This window comes from Cebus imitator, unplaced genomic scaffold (assembly GCF_001604975.1).
Source record: "Cebus imitator isolate Cc_AM_T3 unplaced genomic scaffold, Cebus_imitator-1.0 Scaffold156, whole genome shotgun sequence".
NCBI classification, from domain to species: domain Eukaryota; kingdom Metazoa; phylum Chordata; class Mammalia; order Primates; family Cebidae; genus Cebus; species Cebus imitator.
In genome coordinates this window covers 176,229-187,051 of record NW_016107471.1, presented here as the reverse complement: position 1 = coordinate 187,051, position 10,823 = coordinate 176,229, and the positions used below count along the sequence as shown (strand labels likewise).

Genomic DNA, 10,823 nt, shown 5'->3' with positions numbered 1-10,823 from the left:
AAGCAGGAGTTGCAATCCTAGTCTCTGATAAAATAGACTTTAAACCAACAAAGATCGAAAGAGACAAAGAAGGGCATTGCATAATGGTAAAAGGATCAATTTAACAAGAAGAGCTAACAATCCTAAATATATATGCATCCGATACAGGAGCACCCAGATACATAAAGCAAGTTCTTAACCTACAAACTTAGACTCCCACACGATAATAGTGAGATACTTTAACACTCTACTGTCAATATTAGACAGATCAATGAGACAGAAAATTAACAAGGATATCCAGGACTTGAAATCAGATTTGGATCAAGCAAATCTAATAGACATCTACAGAATGCTCCACCCAAAATCCACAGACTATACATTCTTCTGAGCACCACATCACACTTACTCTAAAATTGACTACATAATTGGAAGTAAATCACTCCTCAGCAAATGGAAAAAAATGGATATCATAACAAACAGTCTCTCAGACCACAGTCCAATCAAATTAGAACTCAGGATTAAGAAACTAACTCAGAACTGCACAACTTCATGGAAACTGAACAACTGGCTCTTGAATGTTGACTGGATAAACAATGAAATGAGGCAGAAATACAGATGTTCTTCGAAACTAATTAGAACAAATACACAACATACCAGAATCTCTGGGACACATTTAAAGCACTGTCTAGAGGGAAATGTATAGCAACAAATGCCCACATGGGAAGCAAGGAAAGATCTAAAATCAACACCCTATTATCAAAATTGAAGGAGCTAGGGGAGAAAGATCAAAAAAACTCAAAAGCTAGTAGAAGACAAAAAATAACTAAGATAAGAGCAGAAATGATGGAGATAGAGACACAAAAAAAAACCTTCAAAAAATCAATCCAGGAGCTGTTTTTTTTTGAAAAGATCAACAAAATAGATAGACCACTAGCCAGATTAATAAAAAAGAAAAGAGAGAAGAATCAAATAGATGCAATAAAAAGCAATAAAGGGGGTATCACCAGTGAGTCCACAGAAATACAAACTACCATCAGAGATTACTACAAACAACTCTATGCACATAAACCAGTAAACCTGGAAGAAATGGATAAATTCCTGGACACTTGCACCCTCCCAAGCCTAATCCAGGAAGAAGTAGAAATCCTGAATAGACTAATAACAAGGGCTGAAGTTGAGACAGCAATTAATAGCCTACCAACCAAAAAAAGCCCAGGTCCAGATGGGTTCACAGCCAAATTCTACCAGACATACAAAGAGGAGCTGGTACCACTCCTTTTGAAACTATTGGGAATCCTTCCCAAATCATTTTATGAGTTCAACATCATCCTGATACCAAAACCCAGCAGAGACTCGGCAAGAAAAGAAAACTCCAGGCCAATATCCATGATGAACATAGACGCAAAAATCTTCAATAAAATACTGGCAACCAATTGCAACAGGAGGATCACTTGAAGCTGGGAGTTTGAGACTAGACTGGGCAACACAGCTAGACCCTGTCTCCACAAAAAAATTTAAAAATAGAAATTAGTTGAGCATCTTGGTATTCACCTGTGGTCCTAGATACTTGGGAGGCTGAGGCAGGAGGACTGCTTCAGCCCAGGAGTTTGAGGCTGCAGTGGGCAATGACCATGCCACTGCACTCCATCCTGGGTGATAAAGACCCTGTGTTTAAAAAAAAAAAAAAAAAGGATAAATTTCATTTAATGCCCCCAATAATCTGCGAGGTAAATATTGTGGCAGAGAAATTAGGTAATTTGCCCAAGGTCATGTGACTTTGAAATACCTGAAGTTGATGTGAACTACTTTTGACCACCACAATCCTACCTGCCTTTGTAGAACCTTCTTTTCTTTGATATTTTTCAACTTAAGCTAGGCTTGATGTAAACAAAAGATGCCCATTATTTTAAGGGCAGCATATGTTAAATTCCTAACAATATACAGATAACATGATATCAAAATTGTATGCTCCTTCTCAGCCTCCGTATCTGTTAGCAGTCCATTAAGTCATAAATTGACAACAAAAACAATTTCCTTTGTGTTTGGACAAATTTAAAACAAATAGGAAGACACTGAGGGGAACAATAAGCTTTTTTTTTTCCTTACTTGATTTGTAGACCTTTCTAAATCTATACATAGAATTCAGATTAAGTTGAATGCCTAATATTTATTGGGAGTTACTGGTGTTGGAAATATAGCTGTGAAGGCAATAGGCAAGACGTCTGTTTCAGTATGTTTATATTCTAGAGTGGGAGAGACTGCTAATAAACATATATGAATAATTTCTAGTGGTGACTAGTATTATGAATACTATAAAATGGTAATACAATAGTAATTGAGGTTTAGGGTGGAGAATTTGGCTTTTTTAGATTGGGTGATCAAAGAAGGCTTTTTTGGGGGAGGTGACAGTTGAGCTAAGATCTCAATGATGGTTATAGCTAGCTCTGGGGGCAAATCCTTCTAAGCAGTGGATGAGCACCAAGATATGAGCTTTGAATATTTTAGGAACAGACAAAAAGCTGAGTTTAATGAAAATGAGGAGAGTCATCAGAATCAATGTTAAAGGTGAAAGCAGGGACCAGATCATACAGGGTCTTAAAGACCAATGTAAAGAGTTTGGATTTTAAGTGAAATAGGGAGTTATAGAGGGCTGAGAGCAGGGGAGTCACATGGTCTGATTACATTTTTAGAACATTCTGGTTGTTGTGAGGATTGAATATATTTTGGAATGGGAGCTAATGGAATGGTGAATTGGATTTATGGGGTAAGGGAGAGATGAATCAAAGAAGTTTTTTAGGTTTTTGCTTTAACAGTTAGATGGATGGTAAGACCATTTACCAAGATGGGAGAGAAATGAGAGGGGAATAAGGTGGGAGCAGATGGGGAAATGGATGGAAGTTGTTTTTGGCCATGTTCATTTTGGGAAGCCTATTAGACATCCATATGAAGATACTTTGATGGTTAATACGGAGTGTCAACTTGATTGGATTGAAGAATGCAAAGTATTTCTTCTGGGTGTGTCTGTGATGGTGCTGCCAAAGGAGATTAACATTCGAGTCAGTGGAGTGGGAGAGGCAGGCCATACCTCAACCTGGGTGGGCATCATCTAATCAGCTGTGGCTAGAATAAAGAAAAGCAGGCAGAAGGTGGAAGAAGCAGACCTGCTGGGTCTTCCAGCCTTCATCTCTCTCACTTGCTGGATGCTTCCTGCCCTCGAACATCGGATTCCAAGTTCTTCAGCTTTTGGACTCTTGGACTTACATCAGTGATTTGCCAGGGGTTCTCAGGCCTTTGGCCACAGACTGAAGGCTGCACTGTCAGCTTCCCTACTTCTGGGGTTTTGGGACTCAGACCGGCTTCCTTTGCACCTCAGCTTGCAGATGGCCTACTGTGGGACTTCACCTTATCACGTGAGTCAATACTTCTTAATAAACTCCTCTTCATATATACATTTTTCCTATTAGTTTTGTCCCTCTGGGGAACCCTGACTAATATAGATGTCAAATTGGCAAATGGGATATGAGAATGACTTCTAAACCAATGGTATTCCATGGAATCACCTAGGGATGAAGTGTTACATGTGAAGAAAAGGCGGCCAGTGACTAAGTACTGAGAAGACCTTAGTTTTCACAGATTAAGCAGTCGGGGAGGAGTGGGTAAAGGAGGCTGAGAAGGAGCATCCAATGAAGATGGAGGACAAAGAAAACTTTTTTGGTAATTTTTTAAAAAGTTGTAAGAAGGAGGATTTTAAAAATGAGGGAGTCATTTGTTCTGGATAATACAGAAAGGTAGGTAGGATAAAAAAAGATGTGAAGCTTATTGATAATTTTGACAAGAGTGGTGAATAAGAAGTGGAGTGACTAAGACTAACGACCATTTGGAAATTATTATAGAAAGAATGGTAAGGGTGGAAATATCAACAGTGACTAAAGATAACCCTTCCAAGAATTTTGACAGTGAATTATAACATTGACCAGATAAGATTCTGGAATCAAGGGGAGTTTATCTATCTATCTATCTATCTATCTATCTATCTATCTATTCTTCATTCACATACTTAGCATATGCAATTTTAATCAACCAAAAGAAAATCCCAAATGTACAAGTGAAAAAAATCCAAACTGTTGACACAAGCTTAATTAATATTAGCTACTTTTATGTACAGCTGTATAAGTTCAAAAAAGCTATCCTACATGTATATACAAAAGTTGTTTATACACAGGTCTGTACATAAGGGTCTATACATTTATTTCCTCAGAACTGTTAGGTGCCACCTCTTGGTGAGGACACCAACACTTCATTCACATATCTTACAAAAAGAAAAAACATTTCCAGGATTGACAACATTGTGCATTCTGTATTCAGACAATGTATACTCCTCTTGACTGGTTAAGTTCCTTCCATCATAATGTGGACCACACCAGGTTCATGGGTTCCCCCAAGCAACTTCACACAGTGCTCCAAAGTAAAGGCCCATAAACCAACCCAAGATGAGGAAACAGAGTCCTGCCCAGGGTGCCACCACAGGTCCAGGCTTAGTTGAATCTGTGTGCCCTGCTCACTGTCAGTATTCCAATTCATCTACACTGACAACTTTGGTGAGCACAGAGGGCAGGGATTGCTGTAGCACATCTGAGCCAAACCATTAGGCGAGTCCCATGGGGGAGCTGCTCCTCTGGTTGGAGCAATGCTTCAGCTGGGAGAGCATGTGCGGCAGGCCTAACCAGCTGGGCATGTTCTGAGTGGTTGTCTGAACGGTGACAACTGCTGCCTAGGAACCAGAGCCTAGAGGATGCAGAAATCAGTGCTGTAGCTGCTGTTGCACCATTGCCAGATGCAAAGGTATTCCAGGACGAGGGTTTAAGAGAGGGTGACTAGCAGCAGGTAAAGAAAGTGTAAAAGGGCTGACCCAGGATAGGGCCACATATTCCCTGTAAATGAGTCAAGTCCATCACAGGAGGAAGCACATCAGCTTGGAGCAAACTTGGAAGATGCTGTGGATGTACTCCCTGGGCCTGCATCCTCTGTACCAACGTGGGTGAAGCTGGTGAGCAGGCCAAACTATAGGGACAAGTGGGACAAGGGGAACTTGGTTGACAGGGCAGAGAAAAGGTGTTGTGGGAACTGGGGATACCAAGGTGGGTGTTTTTCTCCCAGTTGCTTTAGGTCAATAATCTTGTTCTTTGGTGTAATGGTTGGTCTGGGACAGTGGGGTGGAACACAAAGACCTCTGTAATGCTGACAATTTTGAATTTGTAGTGGGAGAAGAGTCTCAATCAGCAACTGGGTACAGAGCTGGATGACAGGAGATTCTCTTCACTGTCCTTCTGCGTATCCTCTTTACTGTCACCAAGAGCTGCTTTTTCAGATGCCGGCTCCTTCTTGCTTTTCTCTTTGCTCTTGTACATCTTACAAATCACTGAGGTAAGGGTACAGAAAGGAGAAAGCATGCTTGTTATGGAGGCAGCAGGGGTGGGGAAGAGGAATTCCCTCGATGCACTGGTGCTGCTGTCTTGGTCATTGGCTGTTTCTGAATTCATCTCTGGTTCTGTCCGCCTGTGGTTTGCCAAAACTAGGCTGGTAGAAGTTTGCTGCCTGTACAGCAAGGTCATGTGGTAAGACCAGCCCCTCTAAAGTTCCCTGTTGCAACTCCAGCTGGCTCATCTGGGCCATGAAGGGTCTCATGGGTTTACGCATGCCTTGGAATGGATCTCTGAGTAGCTGCTGTGGTCCTGGTGTGAAACCAATTGGTGATGGTATTCCTGGACGAAGGTAGTCTGCTGAGGCTGCTCAAGTTTGAAATACCTGTGACAAGGGAGGAGAGGGTGCTCTTTGGCCCAGTAAAGATGTTGTAGGTTTCACACTCCCCAAAATGCCACTCAGAAGATTGGAAGAAGTAGGTCTCTGAACTGGTTGACCCAGAAGTTCCTGCAGGATATTTTTAGGGACAGGCTAGCTTGGAATCTCAGCAGGGGACATCATATGGCTTTCAGGGTTTAGGCTGACTTTGGGCTGAGAAGGCAAAGTCCCACTTGCCTTCATCATGTTCAGCAGCTTGTTGAACGCAGTCATGTCTCCATCTTTCTTGAGTTGCCGATTGTTGGTTATAGCACTCAAGGTCTCTTCTAGGTGTTCTGCCATGAAGGGAGTTGAATTCTTCACTTGCTGGTCCACCTTCAAGCCCTTCAGTCCTGATTCTATCTCCTCTGCTGAAAGCACAACCCCTGAATGTGAGCTTTCTTTAAGTTTTTATTTGCAGAAAGGCTGGAAAGAAGAGTTTTCGAATCCACTGTGGCTTTCTGTAGCATTTCTAAAATATCCACTTTATTTTCAGTATGGTCTTCCAATGGTATAGGAGCAAAGTAATTCCCCAAGTTCTGTCCAGGAAAGAGACTTGCTCCAGACCTGCAAGTCTCTGCAGCTCTTCATGTGGTGTTGACCCAAGACTGCTGGATCAGCTTCCTGATCTGTTCCGGTTAGAGAACCACCTACTGAACTAACTGGCAGAGACTGACTCTTCTCCCAAAACATCTTCTATCATCGAAGCCAAGCATGACACCTTATCAAGGTTAAATAACTCATTAAAGTCAAATTCTCCTGGGGACTGCTCAGGCAAGATGGCATTCCTTGGCACTTCTTGATCAGCCACAGACTCCTGTGCAAGGATGACCTCTACCTCATCCTCTTCAGCCACACCTCCATTGCACTCTACTATACCTTCCTTCACAGAGGCTGTCCATCGCCTTATTCTTTTTCTCCCTTTGTGATCTTCTTCTAGCATGTTATCACTGAAGCCAGTCAGTTTGATGGTTTCAGACTGACTTGTGGATCCAGCTGAGAACCATTCTGGTTCTCTCCTGCGTAAGAATAATTTCTTCTATGCTCACCAAGGACATGCTTACTATCCCCAAACTCTCTCCTGAAACGATTGTCCTTGAAGTCCCTCTCTCTGTTTCTTGTCTCTCAAGTACCTCTGGGCTTTATCGCTAAGATGGTGATCCTTCTCAAAGGTCCAGGCAGAGATTATCCTCCCACTGCCAATCCTACCTCCACCAGGCAGACAAAGCCCATCACTGTCTTTTTCTAACGGACTTCCTGAAAACCAGGAGCTAACAGCAGCTGTCACGTGGCAGCCCCCTCCAAAGCTCCATCTCTGAGAGCTGAGAACAACATCTAAGTCATTTTCTTTCACATTCTCTGGTGGATCTACTATCCTGCACACCAGGGAAGGCCGGTCTGTATCTAACTCTTTCTTCAGACTTTCCACTGGTGAGCTCTGCTGAAGCTGGGCAAAGAGAGGCATGCCACTTCTTAGAGTCCCAGTCACCATCACTGTCATATTTTTCAGAAAGGCAAGAAGGCCTCCGTTTGGAACGGGGGAGTTCTTTTATATGCAAGAGTTCTTCTTTTGTATGGCGATGGGGGCATTTGCAGGCAGCAGCTTCTTCAGGTCAAGCAAAGCACTGCCATTTTCTGTTTCACCCACACTTCTATCCATGGCTCCTTGGTCTACAATGCTCTGCACTCGGCGCCCCTTTGCCTCGGCTACCGCTCCCCTCCCCGCCGCCCCCGTGGGTCCCAGCGCGGCTTCCCACAGCCTTCGCTCTGGCGCCCCCACCCGGACCTGCTCCACTGTCTCTCTTCAGCGACAGTAACTGCAGCCTGGCAAGGAAGTTTATTTCTTCAAGCGTGCATAGTAGGTAGACAATGGCCTCCAACAACTTCCAGGCCTTAATCTCTGGAACTTCTAATGTATTAAGTTACATGGCAAAATGAAATTAAGGGTGAAGATAGAATTATGGTTGCTAGTCAACTGACTTTAAAATCTTGGATTATTCAGGTGGTCCCAATGATCCTTAAAAGAACATGGAGGCAAAAGAGAGAATCCCAGGGAGATGTGACTATGGAGGAAAGGCAGAGAGATGCACCATTATTTGCTCTGAGAGAAGGACCACCAGCCAAGGAATGTGGGTGGCCTCTTAGAGGCTGGAAAGGGCAAGAGCATAGATTGTTCTCAAGAGCTTCCACAAGGGAATGCAGCCTTGCCAGCCTCTTGATTTTAGCCCAGTGAGACCCAGGTTGCACTTGTATCCTACAGAACTGTAAGATGACAAAGGTTTGTGTGTGTGTCTTTTTAAAGATGCTAAGTTTGTAGAAATTTGTTACAACAATAAAGAGAAAACTAATACAGAGGGAATTACTAGAGCTCATTTGTATGCTGAGGGAGTGATTTAATAAAGAAGAAACTGATTATGCGTGAGAGTATAATGGTAGAAGCAAAACCCTCAAATGAGGAAAGACACAGATAGCAGGACAGCCTTTAAGAGGAGCAGATAACTTCATTTAAAATAAGAAGGCAGAGAGTAGATCCAGATGCAGGAAGATTGGGTAAAGCTGTCTTGGGAAGATAAGCACCTACTCAGCACCTACTCTGAGTGGTGCTGCTTTAGTTAGTGAAGTGTGAAGTCAAGCTCGTCAACTGAGAGTGAGGTTGGTATAAGGTGGTACTAGAGGCTTAAAAGATTGACATAAGCTAGTCATTTTGGTATACCAGAGAGCAAGCTTACTAGGATTGCAGAATTGCCAGATAGGATGGACTGCCTAGTTGAGACTGCAGTCATGCATTAAAGTAGGGTTAGGAAGCATGCCATAGTGTTTTTAACTATCCTTCTTTAGCTAAGCAGGTATACACAGAAGAGCCTAACAATTATAAACTTTAGAACTGAAGCTGAGTAAGGAAGTTAGGACATGGAAAGGAAGGATAATGAAAAATTCGTAGGATCAATAGATCAAAAAATGGTTGGAGTGGGGGTATGAGAGAAGTGTGCTTAAGAGTTAGGTGGTAGTGTTTTAAAAATGGAATGTTCAGAACTGAGATTTTGAAGATGCACTTACTGATGATGACAAAGTCAAGAGATATCTAGCTGAAGTGGGGGAAAAAGAGGAAAAACATTATTTGGAGTGAGGAGGTCAAGTATTTGAGATGCCAGGAGCCTGGATAAATTATGTTTGTAGACGTTATCACTAAGAACTGGACATAAAGAGGTGTGGAGACGAAGAAAGTCAGCTAGGAGTTAAAGTCCTCAGTAAGAGTAACTTGGAAGTACGTTGATAACAGGAACAATGAGTTGCTCTTTGTGGAGAGCAGTATAGTCTGATGGCACTAAAGCCAGTCTGTGGGAAATTCTTCCAATCATAAGACATGTAAAATAAGCAGAGAATTAAGGTTTCACTGGCATTTTACATTCTTTCCTATCAGGAACAGATATTCTTTCCTATCAGGAATATATGATACAATGCTAGAGATAAAATTATGAATGGCCAATACATCATTTTTTTTTTGAAGCAGAACTTTTTTGATGTAAAATTTATCAGAGTTCTTGTGTTTGTGATACATAAACCTATATACCTGTACTACAAATAGTGGATATATCTGCATGTAAAGACATGTACTTTATGCATCAATAAATAATATCAATAATAAAATGCATACAAAATGGCATAGAAATGTGTAATAGAGTAAATGAATAGGGATTCTTTTTTGGATTTTTGTGATATTTGTGGCATTTGTCAATTTGTTAAAATTCATAATTTAAAATAATTTCTCACTTATTCTAAATATTTTTTTTATGGGTTCTTTTTCTTATAGAAAGTCCACCAAATTATATAAGCTTCAGGGACCATAAAATCCAGATCTTCCCTGGATAGGCCAAAAATCTGGTCTAAGATTACCTATAGGCAATTGAAAATAGAATATTCACTAGCTATATAAAAATAGTTTTACTAAATGGTTAAAAAACAGTTGCAAAAGAGAACCACATCTATTTTTAATATGGATATCAGAATTTTTTTCTAGGTTTTTAATAATAGAAACATTATGTAATATAATGAGCCTTCAAAAACAGCCTATAGAAAATAAAACCAATTTTTAGAGCTCTTTCTTATAGTGTACATCAATATGGACTTATGATGTAACTCACTGAAGACAGATATAAGATGTAGAGGTCTCTGCTGATCTGGACTTACGGAATAGATTGCAAAGTAACTGGAAATCTGCAAAATGGATGAATTGGACTTCCTATTCAATATAACAGGTTGAACACACATGTTTATCTTTAATTCCTCAAGTAACTTCACTAAAACCAAAGTAAAATGATAAACCAGTAACAAAAAAGAGGATGAGCAGTAAGAACAAAATTTTGGAAGATGAAAGATTGGAAGCAGACTTTAGCAGAGCAGAGAAACGTAAATTCCAACAACCTACAGGAGACAAAGCCAGTAAGAAGTAATCTTTTTTTGTCTTGCAGAGCCCTGAAAAAAGATTCAGAAATTGAAGGCAGCAGCATATACCTCTGAAACAGTGAAGGATGGGGATGAAAACAGAAAGATTAGTTGAAAACCTACACAATAAACAAATTATCAAATCCCCTCTGCAGGGCTCAGTAGCAAGGAATCTATCTCTCGTGATCCTGGCAGAGGACTGGAAGTTCACGTTGTACAGATGTTGAATTACAAAAGCCCTGAAACTGGGTACGTCAGATAAAGTATAGGGATTATGTGAAAATCTGCATATTGAGTAATGAGCCTCTGCCAGTCTCCTTTCCCTACTTGGCACCTGAAAACATTGGCAACTGACAATACAAGCAGAAATACAGTTTTACTCAAGGAAAATTATTGAGCCAAAAGAGAAGCTCCACAGATGCTGCATTTGACACATGCCTCCAGAAAAATCCCTGGGGTCAAACACCGGTTCCCTAAATGAGGCTCATCAGTCAACAGGATCCTCCCTTTCACAGAAGAGCTTTCAGTGAGTGCAGTGAGCTTTTCTTTTTTTTTTTTTTTTT

General features: G+C 41.1%; 1 pseudogene across 1 annotated transcript; it reads right to left on the bottom strand.

The window, feature by feature from the left end:
• Positions 1–4,020: 4,020 nt before the first annotated feature.
• LOC108314540 lies at positions 4,021–7,477 on the bottom strand (annotated as a pseudogene). Its single transcript, XR_005202611.1, has one exon. The product of XR_005202611.1 is annotated as a eukaryotic translation initiation factor 4E transporter-like (transcript).
• Between the last annotated feature and the right edge of the window lie 3,346 nt (positions 7,478–10,823).